This window comes from Ovis aries, chromosome 9 (assembly GCF_016772045.2).
Source record: "Ovis aries strain OAR_USU_Benz2616 breed Rambouillet chromosome 9, ARS-UI_Ramb_v3.0, whole genome shotgun sequence".
NCBI classification, from domain to species: domain Eukaryota; kingdom Metazoa; phylum Chordata; class Mammalia; order Artiodactyla; family Bovidae; genus Ovis; species Ovis aries.
In genome coordinates this window covers 69061226-69075886 of record NC_056062.1, presented here as the reverse complement: position 1 = coordinate 69075886, position 14661 = coordinate 69061226, and the positions used below count along the sequence as shown (strand labels likewise).

The window sequence follows — 14661 nt, the reverse complement described above, 5'->3', positions numbered from 1 at the left end:
CATCATGATAGTTTGGCCCCAAGTAAACTGCAGGGAGGGAACACAGCACCACCCATCAACAGAAAATTGGTTTAAAGATTTACTGAGCATGGCCCAATCAAAACAAGACTCAGCTTCCCCCTCAGTCAGTCTCTCCCATTAGGAAGCTTCCATAAGCCTCTTATCCTTCTCCTCCAGAGGGCAGACAGACTGAAAACACAATCACAGAAAACTAACCAATCTAGTCACAGGGACCACAGCTGTGTCTAACTCAATGAAACTATGAGCCATGCCATGTAGGGCCACTCGAGACAAATGGGTCATGGTGGAAAGTTCTGACTAAATGTGGTCCACTGGAGAAGGGAATGGCAAACCACTTCAGTATTCTTTCCTTGAGAACCCCATGAACAGTATGAAAAGACAAAAAGATAGGACACTGAAAGATGAACTTCCCAGGTTGGTAGGTGTCCAATATGCTACCGGAGATCAGTGGAGAAATAACTCCAGAAAGAATGAAGAAATGGAGCAAGCAAAAAACAACACCCAGTTGTGGATGTAACTGGTGATCGAAGGACGATCTGATGCTGTGAAGAGCAATATTGTATAGGAACCTGGAATGTTAGGTCCATGAATCAAGGCAAACTGGAAGTGGTTAAACAGGAGACGGTAAGAATGAACGTTGACATTTTAGGAATCAGCGAACTAAAATGGACTGGAATGGGTGAATTTAACTCAGATGACCATTTTATCTACTATTGTGGGCAAGATCCCTTAGAAGAAATGGAGTAGCCATCATAGTCATCAAAAGAGTCCAAGATGCAGTACTTGGATGCAATCTCAAAAACGACAGAATGATCTCTGTTCGTTTCCAAGGCAAACCATTGAATATCATGGCAATCCAAGGCTACGCCACGACCTGAAGTTGAACAGTTCTATGAAGACCTACAAGACCTTTTAGGACTAACACCCCAAAAAGATGTCCTTTTCATTATAGGGGACTGGAATGCAAAAGTAGGAGATCAAGAAATACCTGGAGTAACAGGCAAATTTGGCCTTGGAGTACAGAATGAAGCAGGGCAAAGGCTAATAGAGTTTTGCCAAGAGAACACACTGGTCATAGCAAACACCCTCTTCCAACAACACAAGAGGAGACTCTACACATGGACATCATCAGATGATCAAAACTGAAATCAGACTGATTATATTCTTTGCAGCCAAAGATGGAGAAGCTCTATATAGTCAGGAAAAACAAGACCAGAAGCTGGCTGTGACCCAGATCATGAACTCCTTATTGCCAAATTCAGACTTAAATTGAAGAAAGTAGGGAAAACCACTCGACCATTAAGGTATGACCTAAATTAAATCCCTTATGATTATACAGTGGAAGTGAGAAATAGATTTAAGGGCCTAGATCTGATATATAGAGTGCCTGATGAACTATGGACAGAGATTCATGACATTGTACAGGAGACAGGGATCAAGACCATTCCCATGGAAAAGAAATGCAAAAAGCAAAATGGCTGTCTGAGGAGGCCTTATAAATAACTGTGAAATGAAGAGAAGTGAAAAGCAAAGGACAAAAGGAAAGATATACCCATTTGAATGCAGAGTTCCAAAGAATAGCAAGGAGAGATAAGAAAGCCTTCCTCAGTGATCAGTGCAAAGAAATAGAGGAAAACAATAGAATGGGAAAGACTAGAGATCTCCTCAAGAAAATTAGAGATACCAAAGGAACATTTCATGCAAAGATGGACTCAATAAAGGACAGAAATGGTATGGACCTAACAGAAGCAGAAGATATTACGAAAAGGTGGCAAGAATACACAGAACTATATAAAAAAGATCTTCATGACCCCGATAATCATGATGGTGTGATCACTCACCTAAAGCCAGACATCCTGGAATTCAAAGTCAAGTGGGCCTTAGACAGCATCATTATGAACAAAACTAGTGGAAGTGATGGAATTCCAGTTGAGCCTTTTCAAATCCTAACAGGTGATGTTGTGAAAGTGCTGCTCAATATGCCAACAAATTTGGAAAACTCAGCAGTGGCCACAGGACTGGAATAGGTCCGTTTTCATTCCAATCCCAAAGAAAGGCATTGCCTAAGAATGTTGAAACTACCGCACAATTGCACTCATCTCACACACTAGTAAAGTAATGCTCAAAATTCTCCAAGACAGGCTTTAACAATATGTGAACTGTGAACTACCAGATGTTCAAGCTGGGTTTAGAGAAGGCACAGGAACAAGAGATCAAATTTCCAACATCTGCTGGAACTTTAAACAAGTAAGAGAGTTCCAGAAAAATATCCATTTCTGTTTTATTGACTATGCCATAGGCTTTGACTGTGTGGATAACAATACACTGTGGAAAATTCTGAAAGAGATGGGAATACCAGACCACCTGACCCGACTCTTGAGAAATCTGTATGCAGCTCAGGAAGCAACAGTTAGAACTGAACATGGAACAACAGACTGGTTCCAAATAGGAAAAGGAGTATGTCACCTCCTTTTGTATATTGTCACCCTGCTTATTTAACTTCTATGCAGAGTACATCATGAGAAACGCTGGGCTGGAAGAAACACAAGCTGGAATCAAGATTGCCAGGAGAAATATCAATAACCTTAGATATGCAGATGACACCACCCTTATGGCAGAAAGTGAAGAAGAACTAAAGAGCCTCTTGATGAAAGTGAAAGAGGAGAGTGAAAAAGTTGGCTTAAAGTTCAACATTCAGAAAACTAAGATCTTGGCATCTGGTCCCATCACTTTATGGCAAATAGATGGGGAAACAGTGGAAACAGTGGCAGGCTTTTTTTTTTTTTTTTAATGGGCTCCAAAATCATTGCAGATGGTGACTGTAGCCATGAAAATAAAAGACTCTTACTCCTTGGAAGGAAAGTTATGGCCAATCTAGACAGCATATTAAAAATGTGAGACATTACCAACAACGGTCTGCATAGTCAAGGATATGGTTTTTCCAGTAGTAATGTATGGATGGGAGTTTTGGACTATAAAGAACGCTGAGTGCCGAAGAATTGATGCTTTTGAACTGTGGTGTTGGAGAAGACTCTTGAGAGTCCCTTGGACTGCAAGGAGATCCAACCATTCAATCCTAAAGGAAATCAGTCCTGAATATTAACTGAAAGGACTGATGTTGAAACTGAAACTCCAGTACTTTGTCCACCTGATCCAAGGAGCTGATTCATTTGAAAAGACCCCAGTGCTGGGAAAGATTGAAGGCGAGAGGAGAAGGGGACGACAGAGGATGAGATGGTATAAGGCATCACTGACTCAATGGACATGAGTTTGATTAAACTGAAGGAGCTGATGATGGATAGGGAGGCTTGGTGTGCTGCAGTCCATGGGGTTGCAGATGTCAGACATGACTGAGTGACTGAACTGAACTGAACTGAAATGTCCACTGACAGATGAATGGATAAAGAACATGTGGTACAGATACACAATGAAATACTACTCGGCCATAAAAAATATCAATTGCAGCAACATGGATGGACCTAGAGATTATCAGACCAAGTGATGTAAGTCAGATGCCGTATGATGTCATTTATATACTGAGTCTAAAATATGCCACAAATGGACTTATTCAGAAAACAGAAACAGACATAGAAAACACATTTATGTTTTAAATGCTACTAAAGGGGAAAGAGGGTGGGCGCGAGATTACGAATATGAGATACAAACTACTATATATAAAAGAGATACCTACTGGGCTTCTCCGTCCATAGGATTCTCCGGCAAGAATACTGGAGTGGATTGCCATTTCCTTCTCCAGGGGATCTTCCCGACCCAGGGATCGAACCCAGGTCTCCCACATTGGAGGCAGATGCTTTAACCTCTGAGCCACCAGGGAAGCCCTATATATAAAAGAGATAAAAAGCAAGATCCTACTATATAGCATAGAGAACTATATTCAATATCCTATAATAAACCATAATGGAAAAATAATATGAAAAAATATATATAACTGAATCACTTTGCTGTACACCAGAAACTAACACAACATTGTAACTCTGCTTCAACTAAAAAAATACAGAGATTGGCATGCAGCAGGTACTCAAATACTTTTTCAGTGAATGGATTCATAAGTGACTCAGTAAACCAATTCTCCTTTAAGAAATATAGTTGTGGGTATGGTGGCTCAGAGGTTAAAGCGTCTGCCTGGAATGTGGGAGAACCAGGTTCGATCCCTGGGTTGGGAAGATCCCCTGGAGAAGGAAATGGCAACCCACTCCAGTGCTCTTGCCTAGAGAATCCTATTCTCAGGAGGGAGGAGCCTGGTAGGCTACAGTCCATGGGGTCGCAAAGAGTTGGACACGACTGAGCAACTTCACTTCACATATATAGATATATATCTTCATTTATGTTAATTTTATGAATACAATATGTTATTTTAAAGTTCAGAAAACCAGAAGTCCAGGATATGAGACCTGTTATTGTAAAAATGTCTTTCTAGAATTTAAAAATTATACTGATGATGCTAACCCTCACAATTGCATGGACATTTAAAAAGATGAATAAGGGGGTTAGTCAGCCCTCTAGTCAGATGACAGACCTTTTTATGTAAGCCTATTTAGATACTTCCTTCTGCATGTGGAGCTTCTAATTAACTTATGAAATCATAATTCCCTGGGGTTTTGCCACAACATTCATCAATTCAGTTTTCTCAGTGACACATAAATGCCATTCAAAACATACTTCTAAGTAAAACTCCCTTGTCATTTTTGTTTTTCCATCTCAAAAGTATTCTCTACTATAGGATGATGAAAATTCAAAGAATAAAAAATATATAATTGAGTTGTATTCCAGGTATAAAGAGCTGGGAAGATCCCTGGAGAAGGAAATGGCAACCCATTTCAGTATTCTTACCTGGGAAATCCCATGGATAGAGGAACCTGGCAAGCTACAGTCCATGGGGCCACAAGAGTCAGACATGTCTTAGCAACTAAACCATTCTGTACCACCAGGTATAGAATGTCATTCCTCAAGTTGACATAACATTAGACAAGCAATGTTTCAAACATTCAATGTTTCAAACATTCATAGGTATTTCCTTATTTAAATCTGCAAGCTCTTCCCTAAGTATCAACATCTTTGGAAACACTGATCTATCTTCTAATCTATACTGGAATTTCTTTTGGATTTTTCGGGTCAATAAGTACTTACTGATTAATTTTTTAAAAGGAAAATATCTGAAAAACCTATTAAATCTCCCCTCTCAGTCTCTCAAGCTAGGGTCACTACTTTTGACTTTAAAACTACTGTCCAAGTAGCAAATAACCAAGCAAATTAACTGATATCTTTTAGTTCTACCTACAAATAATTCCAATTGAGTTCATGCATCTATGTACATTCAGACTCTTATATGGTTTTCCTATATAAACCAAGCACTTTTATAGACAATATAATTCTTCCTTATTTTCAGCAACAAATCCATTCAAAATCTGTCGGCCAGTTTTTGCTATAACAAACAATCCCAGTAACTGTGGGTTATAACAACAAATGTGTATTGATTGCCTAAGTTCATGAGGGTGGAGGCTCTGCCGAGTTTGGTTGAGCTAAACCTTGGCTCCATAAAAAGTATCTTTTCAAAGGAGTAAGCTAGTTAGTGTCTTGGACATGCTATTCTTATTTTGGAGGGAAACATCAGAACTGGGTACCAAACCATGCACAAGGTATGGCACATTTGCAAGCACATTTAAAACTTCTACTGAGGCAATTTATTTGCCAAAGAAAAGTAATATCACACAGGCCAAAGTCAGTGGAAAGGAAAATAGACTGTCTCACAGAGAAGCATGGCAAGGGTATGGAGGGAATAAATATTTGTGAAATAATGTAACTACCACAGCCTGCTCTCACAAACATTCACTTCCTTCCCGTAAACAAAATGTAATCACCAGATCCTAAAGATACTCCAAGGTCTGATCTAAACCTCTAGCTTGAAATTCAGGATCTTGAATTTATATCATGCCCAAATGTAGCTCTATTGAGCCAAGTCCTATGAAATAAAACACTTGTTATTTGTACCTACTTGTGATAAAATGCATACCTTCCCACCCATAATAAACTAGTGTAACCCCAACAAACACTCTCATTTAGAAAGGGGAAAAAAGGGGGGAACCCACAAATTACTGGTTCACAGAAGGTCTGAAATCCCATGAAGGAATTGTTACAAGGTCTACTAATCTCTGTGTAAGGAACTTTCCTTAATCAATCTTTGGTTTTGTTTCCTAGGAATAGCTTCACAGTCTATTGTACTTCATGACTCTTGACTTTACCTTCTGAGGAGTTCTTCCTTTTCCAATATCCTCTTTAGGAGAAATGTCCATCTTTGGCTGCCAAACAGTTTCTTCATCCTGTCAAAAAAGTTGAGAGCTCAAGGGTAGTTTTATTGCTCAAACAATCACAAACTCTTTTAATTCAGGCTGGTAGTAGTAATTTTGGCACACTACAATTTTTAAAAAAACATTAGTGTTTTGGATATCTTTGTTTCCTATTAGTGCTTCCTGCCAACAGCCAGATTCATAATTAGAAGTCATTCTTTTAGGCTTAATTACAGATAATTTGTACTTTTTAGGCTTCCATTAAGCCAGTCTATGGTATCTTTACCAGGAGTCATTCTGTACAAGTGAAATGACTTACTGGGGATTACTTTAAAGGAATCAGCGGTCTTAACAAATAATGTGGTGACAACAGTCTTGATTTGGTCTTTGCTCCCCAGTCTGAATCACCATAATCATCATATTATTATCATTAACTGGGCTTACTTTTACTTAATAGGGTGAAAATATTAACTTTTCATATTCATGAAGGATGACAAAAACTCTTTATAAGCACTTTATCATATTGCTTTTTGAAGACTATTCTTATCTTCTTGTGGGGCCCTAAATGGGAAACCTTAAAAAAGATGGGTTAGCTTTGCAGTTGGAAACTAAGATGGCGCCTGGCGGAAGAGAGAGGGGCATGGTCTTTGTTAAAGTTTTTGATTGGCTCTCTTGATTTCCGTTCACGTGGACAGCATGTGATCACCATAGACTCCTGTTATAATGAAGGCACATGACGATTTGACCTTTAACGTGATTGGTGCAACTGTGGAAAGTCCCTTGCAAAACCCCCTTGCTTGCCTATATAAACCAAGAGTTTGTGGCAATAAAGCGGAACTGCTTAGACAGAACCCCTGTCATATCTGATTGTCTCTTGCTCGCGAGGGGCTAGGTTGGTGACAGCAGGCTCACCTCTCCTCGGGACCCCTCGGCTTTGCTGAGGGAAGTTCCACTTCCTCTCTCTTTCTGCGGAGCACCCCCCCCTCTTCCCCCCCGCATCTTCTGATCTTTATAATAGGCTTCTGTAAGATAATAGATAAGTTGTTCCTTCTCCTATTTATCCACTTAAAAATTTCTTTGATGGTATACTGAAAATCACCTACTATCTTGAAAATACATGTTACTATATGAAAATATGGTAATTTCATATTCAGCATTTGCTCAACTTGCCAAATTGCTGATGTACTTTAATTCACCACAAATAATTAAAATTATTCCATGTAATAGAATGTATACAGAATTAGAAAATGACTATCCATGCCCTTGACTTGGTCTTTGCATTGAGTCTTTGTCTTAATCTGCAAATGATTTATTGGCTGGAGATGAGAAATGGGGCTGGTGCATGGGGATGACCCGGAGAGATGTTGTGGGGAGGGAGGTGGGAGGGGGATTCATGTTTGGGAACGCATGTAAGAGTTTAAGATTTTAAAATTTAAAAAATAAAAAGCTAAAAAAATAAAAATAAAAAATAAATAAAGACAGTAGCATATTCAGGGAACACAGAAAAAAAAAAAGAAATACTAATATCTTTCAACTCTGCTTCTGGATTTCTGCATCCTTCTTTTCCCCTTCATTCTCATTTGAAAAAAACTCCAATGATTTTCTGAGTTTATTCTTCCTTACAAAGCCTAATAATCAATTCTGGCTACCAACATTCTGTCTTGAAAATTCGTTGAAAGTTTTAAGGTATATTTTCTGACTTTCAAGTTATCTCAGGTAGCAGTATTACCAAAATTTTCATTGTTGCATAGAATAGGTCATTTTTCCAGCCTCCTTTAATATCAGGGGCTTCAATAACAGGCACAGTACAAATAACCTCATATTTGAGTTTACTCAGTTCAGTTCAGTTCAGTCGCTCAGTTGTGTCCAACTCTTTGCGACCCCATGTACTGCAGCACGCCAGGCCTCACTGTCCATCACCAACTCCTGGAGTCCACCCAAACCCCTGTCCATCGAGTTGGTGATGCCATCCAACTATCTCATCCTCTGTCATCCCCTTCTCTTCCTGCTCTCAATCTTTCCCAGCATCAGGGTCTTTTTTTTTTTTTTCAATCAGGGTCTTTTCAAATGAGTCAGCTCTTCGCATGAGGTGGCCAAAGTATTGGAGTTTCAGCTTCAACATCAGTCCTACCAATGAACAACCAGGACCGATCTCCTTTAGGATGGACTAGTTGGATCTCCTTGCGGTCCAAGGGACTCTCAAGAGTCTTCTCCAACATCACAGTTCAAAAGCATCAATTCTTCAGCGCTCAGCTTTCTTTAGAGTCCAACTCTTGCATCCATACACGACCACTGGAAAACCCATAGCCTTGACTAGATGGACCTTTGTTGGCAAAGTAATGTCTCTGATTTTAAATATGCTATGTTGGTCATAACTTTCCTTCCAAGGAGTAAGAGTCTTAATTTCATGGCTGAAATCACCATCTGCAGTGATTTTGGAGCCCAGGAAAATAAAGCCTGACACTGTTTCCATTGTTTCCCCATCTATTTCCCATGAAGTGATGGGACCAGATGCCGAGATCTTAGTTTTCTGAATGTTGAGCTTTAAGCCCACTTTTTCACTCTCCTCTTTCACTTTCATCAAGAGGCTTTTTAGTTCTTCTTCACTTTCTGCCATAAGGGTGGTGTCATCTGCATATCTGAGGTTATTGATGTTTCTCCTGGCAATCTTGATTCCAGCTGTGCTTCTTCCAGCACAGTGTTTCTCATGATGTACTCTGCATAGAAGTTAAATAAGCAGGGTGACAATATACAGCCTTGATGTACTCCTTTTCCTATTTGGAACCAGTCTGTTGTTCCAAGTCAAGTTCTGACTATTGCTTCCTGACCTGCATATAGGTTTCTCAAGAGGCAGGTCAGGTGGTCTGGTATTCCCATCTCTTTCAGAATTTTCCACAGTGTATTGTGATCCACACAGTCAAAGGCTTGGCATAATCAATAAAGCAGAAATAGATGTTTTTTTTTGGAACTCTCTTGCTTTTTCGATGATCCAGAGGATGTTGGCAATTTGATCTCTGGTTCCTCTGCCTTTTCCTCTGCCTTTTCTAAAACAGCTTGAATATTTGGAAGTTCATGGTTCATGTATTGCTGAAGCCTGGCTTGGAGAATTTTAAGCATTAGTTTACTGGAATGTGAGATGAGTGCAATTGTGCGGTAGTTTGAGCATCCTTTGGCATTGCCTTTCTTTGGGATTGGAATGAAAACTGACCTTTTCCAGTCCTGTGGTCACTGCTGAGTTTTCCAAATTTGCTGGCATATTGAGTGCAGCACTTTCACAGCATCATCTTCCAGGATTTGAAATAGCTCAACTAGAATTCCACTACCTCCACTAGCTTTGAGTTTATTGTTGTTGTTGTTATAGCAATGTTATGCTTCCACATATAAATTTATTAATCAATTTTTATTGATTATTTGTGGTGACAAATAACCTCAGTTCTGGCAACTTGCAACAACAGTCACTTATTCATATTACTGGGTTCTGCTAGGCTCTTTTGGGTTCAGCTTGCATTGCTGTGTGTTCTCTCTTTGAATCAAGTCTGAGGAGGAGGCACTGTCTGAAAGATGTCTTCCTGACAATGGAAGGCAGGAATAAGAAGAGTGTCAATCACACAAGTGCAATTAAAGTTTCTGTCCAAATGTGTTATATCTGCTCACATCCTATTGGTTAAAGCAAACCACACAGCCCAAAGTTAACAAAGGTTAATGGGTGAGGGGAACAAATGCTGACCATAGGACAGCAAGGAAAAGAATGAAGAAAAAATAAAATCTACTTCAGGAAATATTACTAAACAACAAACAGTGTTTCTTGCAAGTGCTAAAGATATTCTATAAATAAAGTAGATCTCTGATCTCAGATAACTCATTCTAGTGGAGAATTCTGCAAGTACAGAGGCAATCAAAATGTAATGTGAGAAGTGTATAGGGACTCATGTCATTTAGCCTAGAATTAAGGCTTTAGGGAAGGTTTCCTGGAAGAAATGGTAACTGAACCAACACCTGGATGGTGAACAGGAGTTAGATGGTGAAAGAAGTTGAGGAGCAGTGGACAGGGAGAGAGTTCTCAGCAGCTCAGGATGAGCAAAGCCTGAGGCCACGAGAAAACATAGAGAACCAAAAATATGTGAGTATGGTTTGAGGACAGAGATCAGTCCTCTCAAATACACAGAACAATGGCTGAATACTTCATATTAAAAACATAAATGCTGGCTTTAAAGCTGTGGAGTCACAAGTCCCATAAGTAATTTCATATTAGTATACTGTTATTCACTGGGAGAAAAAAAAAATTCCCTGTGCCTTTCAGAGGTGGAACAACCCAGAGAGCATGGGCATTTTATACATAAACCAAGCCAGGGTGAAATGCAGAAATAATAGGATTAAACTGTTTTGTGGCCTGGCACTTTTCTCCAGCATGCTTTGTGGGAGAAATCCTCAGTGCTGAAATAGAGTGAATGCTGTTAATGTGGTAATTATTTTATTATCAAGGGCAACTACTGGCAAGAAAAGAATTGCCTTGAGGTTTATAGTTTATGGCGTTGATCAGAAAATACAGTTGCTTCTGTCAATTAACTACTTTAACCAGGTTTTAGAAAAACAGAAATGAAAATGCAGTTTTAATCCATCATGTTTCAAGGGCGTGGCTTTGAGTTTGGTCTAAGCAGTGTGAAGGAATCTGAAAAGGATCCCTTCACAGGGACTGCTCTGAGGAAGTATCTAGCAAGCTCACAATATGGAGAGGCTCCCCTGTCCTTTTAAAATGGGCAGCTGGGGAATGTTAACATGCTGATGACAAGCATATAAAAAAATAACACTTCTGGCTCAGTTTGTACTCAATGTGCATGTATTTTAAAAGGAGGTATCTTGTAAGTGTCAGCCATAAACTGCTTTCAAAACAAGTTCTTTTTAATATAAATTTATTTATTTTAATTGGAGGCTAATTACAATATTGTATTGGTTTTGCCATACATCAACATGAATCCACCACGGGTGTACAAGTTCTGGTAAAAGAACTTAAGCAGTTCAGGAAATGAACACTTCAAATATTCACCTTTAAGACACTCTTTGCACTTCCCTTAAGCACCTGTGTAGTTCTGCTGCCCTAAATCTGTAAGGACCAGTCATAAGAAGAAAATTCAGAGTGAAAACAAAAATCCAGAATCATCAAATTTGAGATCAACTAATGATATGGTATCATAAAAAGACACATGATCTTTTTATCACCAAAATCCTGAACACGTGATAATGTATTTGTATCAACTCCAACCATTGATTGTCATGTTGTTGTTGAGTTTACACCTGTGATCTTGTCACAGGCAAAAGTACTGAGAAGGCAAAGTATGACTATGTTGTCTTCCATTCCCCCAGGATCTCACTTTTGCTACAAAATGATCTCCTTTTCTCCACTCAAGTGTCTGTAGCTGCCCTCACTGGCTGCTTAACCAAGCTCTGGATACTGTGCTAATCAAGTATGTATGTAATATAACAATAGCGGTAACCATGTTTCTCTCATCTTAGAGATAAGAAAACTGAGATACCCCAAACATTAATAATTTTCTCAAGCTCATAAAGATAGTAAAATGGTAGAGGTAAGATTCAAACCAGATCTCTTTGACTATAAGCACATTCATAATTCCAACCACAACACTGCCATCTGCATTTGGATGGTTTCTTCCACACTGGAAGCTGTGGCTGAGGGAAGGAAGCAAACTAATCCTAACATGTGAATGACTACAGCCCATCCTCCTTACCCACACTCCCAAATCATTTATCTTTTTTTTTTCACTTTGAAAAATGAACTTTATCATTCAAGTTGACTGAATCTTGAACTGGATTGATTTAATGAAAGGTAACAAAAGGAAAAAAATATTTTAGACAAACTGAGGAAGTATTTGGAAATAGGAAAGAGGAGCAGGAGCCATTCAGGTGTGATTTGAGTCATTCTGTTTAGTTGGCAGTGGAATCTCTTGGCTCATGCTTTCTTTTGAAGCAGGTCTAATATTACCGACTCATAATCAAGTCAGCTTTGCTCACCTCTTTGGAGAATATATTTACCATAATTTAATGCTTCAACTAAAAAGAAAAGATTGAAGAAAATCAGTGAGGTCTATTGATGGTAGACATCTGAATGCAGATTTTTATTTCCCTGTTTGAGTGCTCAGGTACTAGTAACTGAGGCCAGTAGACTGATCCAGTTTACAAGAATTTTAAGTCTCTGGTACAAATGCAAGCTTTCCATTTGTCCTCATTTACAATCAAGATTGCCGGGAGAAATATCAATAACCTCAGATAGGCAGATGACACCACCCTTATGGCAGAAAGTGAAGAGGAACTAAAAAGCCTCTTGATGAAAGTAAAAGAGGAGAGCGAAAAGTTGGCTTAAAGCTCAACATTCAGAAAACAAAGATCATGGCATCCGGTCCCATTACTTCATGGGAAATAGATGGGGAAATAGTGGAAACAGTGTCAGACTTTATTTTTTTGAGCTCCAAAATCACTGTAGATGGTGATTGCAGCCATGAAATTAAAAGATGCTTACTCCTTGGAAGAAAAGTTATGACCAACCTAGAGAGCATATTCAAAAGCAGAGACATTACTTTGCTGACTAAGGTCCGTCTAGTCAAGGCTATGGTTTTCCAGTAGTCATGTATGGATGTTAGAGTTGGACCGTGAAGATGGCTGAGTGCCGAAGAATTGATGCTTTTGAACTGTGGTGTTGGAGAAGACTCTTGAGAGTCCCTTGGACTGCAAGGAGATCCAACCAGTCCATTCTGAAGGAGATCAGCCCTGGGATTTCTTTGGAAGGAATGATGCTAAAGCTCAAACTCCAATACTTTGGCCACCTCTTGCGAAGAGTTGACTCATTGGAAAAGACTCTGATGCTGGGAGGGATTGGGGGCAGGAGAAGGGGACGACAGAGGATGAGATGGCTGGATGGCATCACGGACTCGATGGACGTGAGTCTGAGTGAACTCTGGGAGTTGGTGACGGACAGGGAGGCCTGGCGTGCTGCGATTCATGGGGTCGCAAAGAGTCGGACACGACTGAGTAACTGGACTGTACTGAACTGAACAATTTATTTATTTACCAGGCAGTTTCTATTTCTCCTTTGTCTTTTCACTGCATTCTGCGTGGCACTAGTGGTAAAGAACTTGCCTGATAATACAGAAGACATAAGAGACATGGGTTCGTTCCCTAGGTTGGGAAGATGCCTTGGAGTAGGAAACGCCAATCCACTCCAGTATTCTTGCCTGGAAAATCCTATTTTCTAGGTCATGGAGGCTACATACAGTCCATGTGGTCACAAAGAACTGGACACAACTGAGCATCTGAGCACACATCTGTGAACTCTTTTTCCATATCTTTCCCATCTTCATTTACTTACAGGTTTAATCTCCCATTCTTTTGTGTTCCCTAAGCACTTATTATCTTTCTCTATGTGACAGCTCCTACACAACAGATTGTAATTTTTTACATGCTAAGCTTTTTTCACTTTAAGAATTTCTGAGGGGCTGCCCTGACGGCCTAGATGGTAAAGAATCTGCGTGTACTGTGGGAGACCCAAGTTTGATCCCTGGGATCAGGAAGATCCTCTGGAGAAGAAAATGGCAACCTGCTCTAGTATTCTTTCCTGGAGAATCTCAGGGACCGAAGTTTCAGTCCATGGCATTGCAAAGAGTTGGAACGACTGAGTGACTAACACACACACACACACACACACACACACACACACACACTGATTTATAGTTGTTGTTTTTGTTTTTTCTGGAAGCACTGCGCAGCATGTAGGATCTTAGTTCCCTGATCTGGGATCCATCCCTTGCCCCCCTGCAGTGGAAGCGCAAAGTTTTAACCACTGTACAAACAGGGAAACCCCTAGATTTCTAGTGAGAGCATCTAAATAAACACATATTTTCTAAATCTGTATTTCATATTTGAAAAATGCCAGTCACAGGATCAATGTGACTTAAAGAGTGTTTCTGCAAAAGTTTAAACTTTATCTATATATAACTGGTTCTTCTAATTCATTCCTCTTCCTCTTTGTATTTGCTCGCTAACTCTCTTTCTCTTGCACTCATTCTCTCTTTTGCCTTCCCCCTTTTGCCTTTTTTGCTCTATTTCTCTAGCTCTGTACCTGCTTTTCATCACTATTTGTCTCTGATTAGCTTCATTCCGCAACAGACTCTTCACTGTATCAGGGAAGACGGGCCACTGGTGCCAGGTTCAAAATTTCCAAGCTTAGCAACCTTACCAGAAAGTGAATCTGTTTCTTCTGGTGTTTAAAATATTATCATCCTGCTTTGGTTTATCTTACTTTTGATGGTAATATTCTCATATGAGG

General features: G+C 39.6%; 1 long non-coding RNA gene across 5 annotated transcripts in view; it reads right to left on the bottom strand.

The window, feature by feature from the left end:
* LOC132657190 (uncharacterized) overlaps positions 1 to 14661 on the bottom strand; it is a 190648-nt gene that overhangs the window by 62407 nt on the left and 113580 nt on the right. For 4 of the 5 annotated variants that reach the window (XR_009594985.1, XR_009594987.1, XR_009594988.1 and 1 more), the window contains exon 3: positions 6282 to 6359. This is a non-coding gene — a long non-coding RNA (uncharacterized LOC132657190). Of the gene's footprint in view, positions 1 to 3605; positions 3861 to 6281; positions 6360 to 14661 lie in introns of those variants that run through there. The other variant, XR_009594986.1, reaches the window with a different exon arrangement.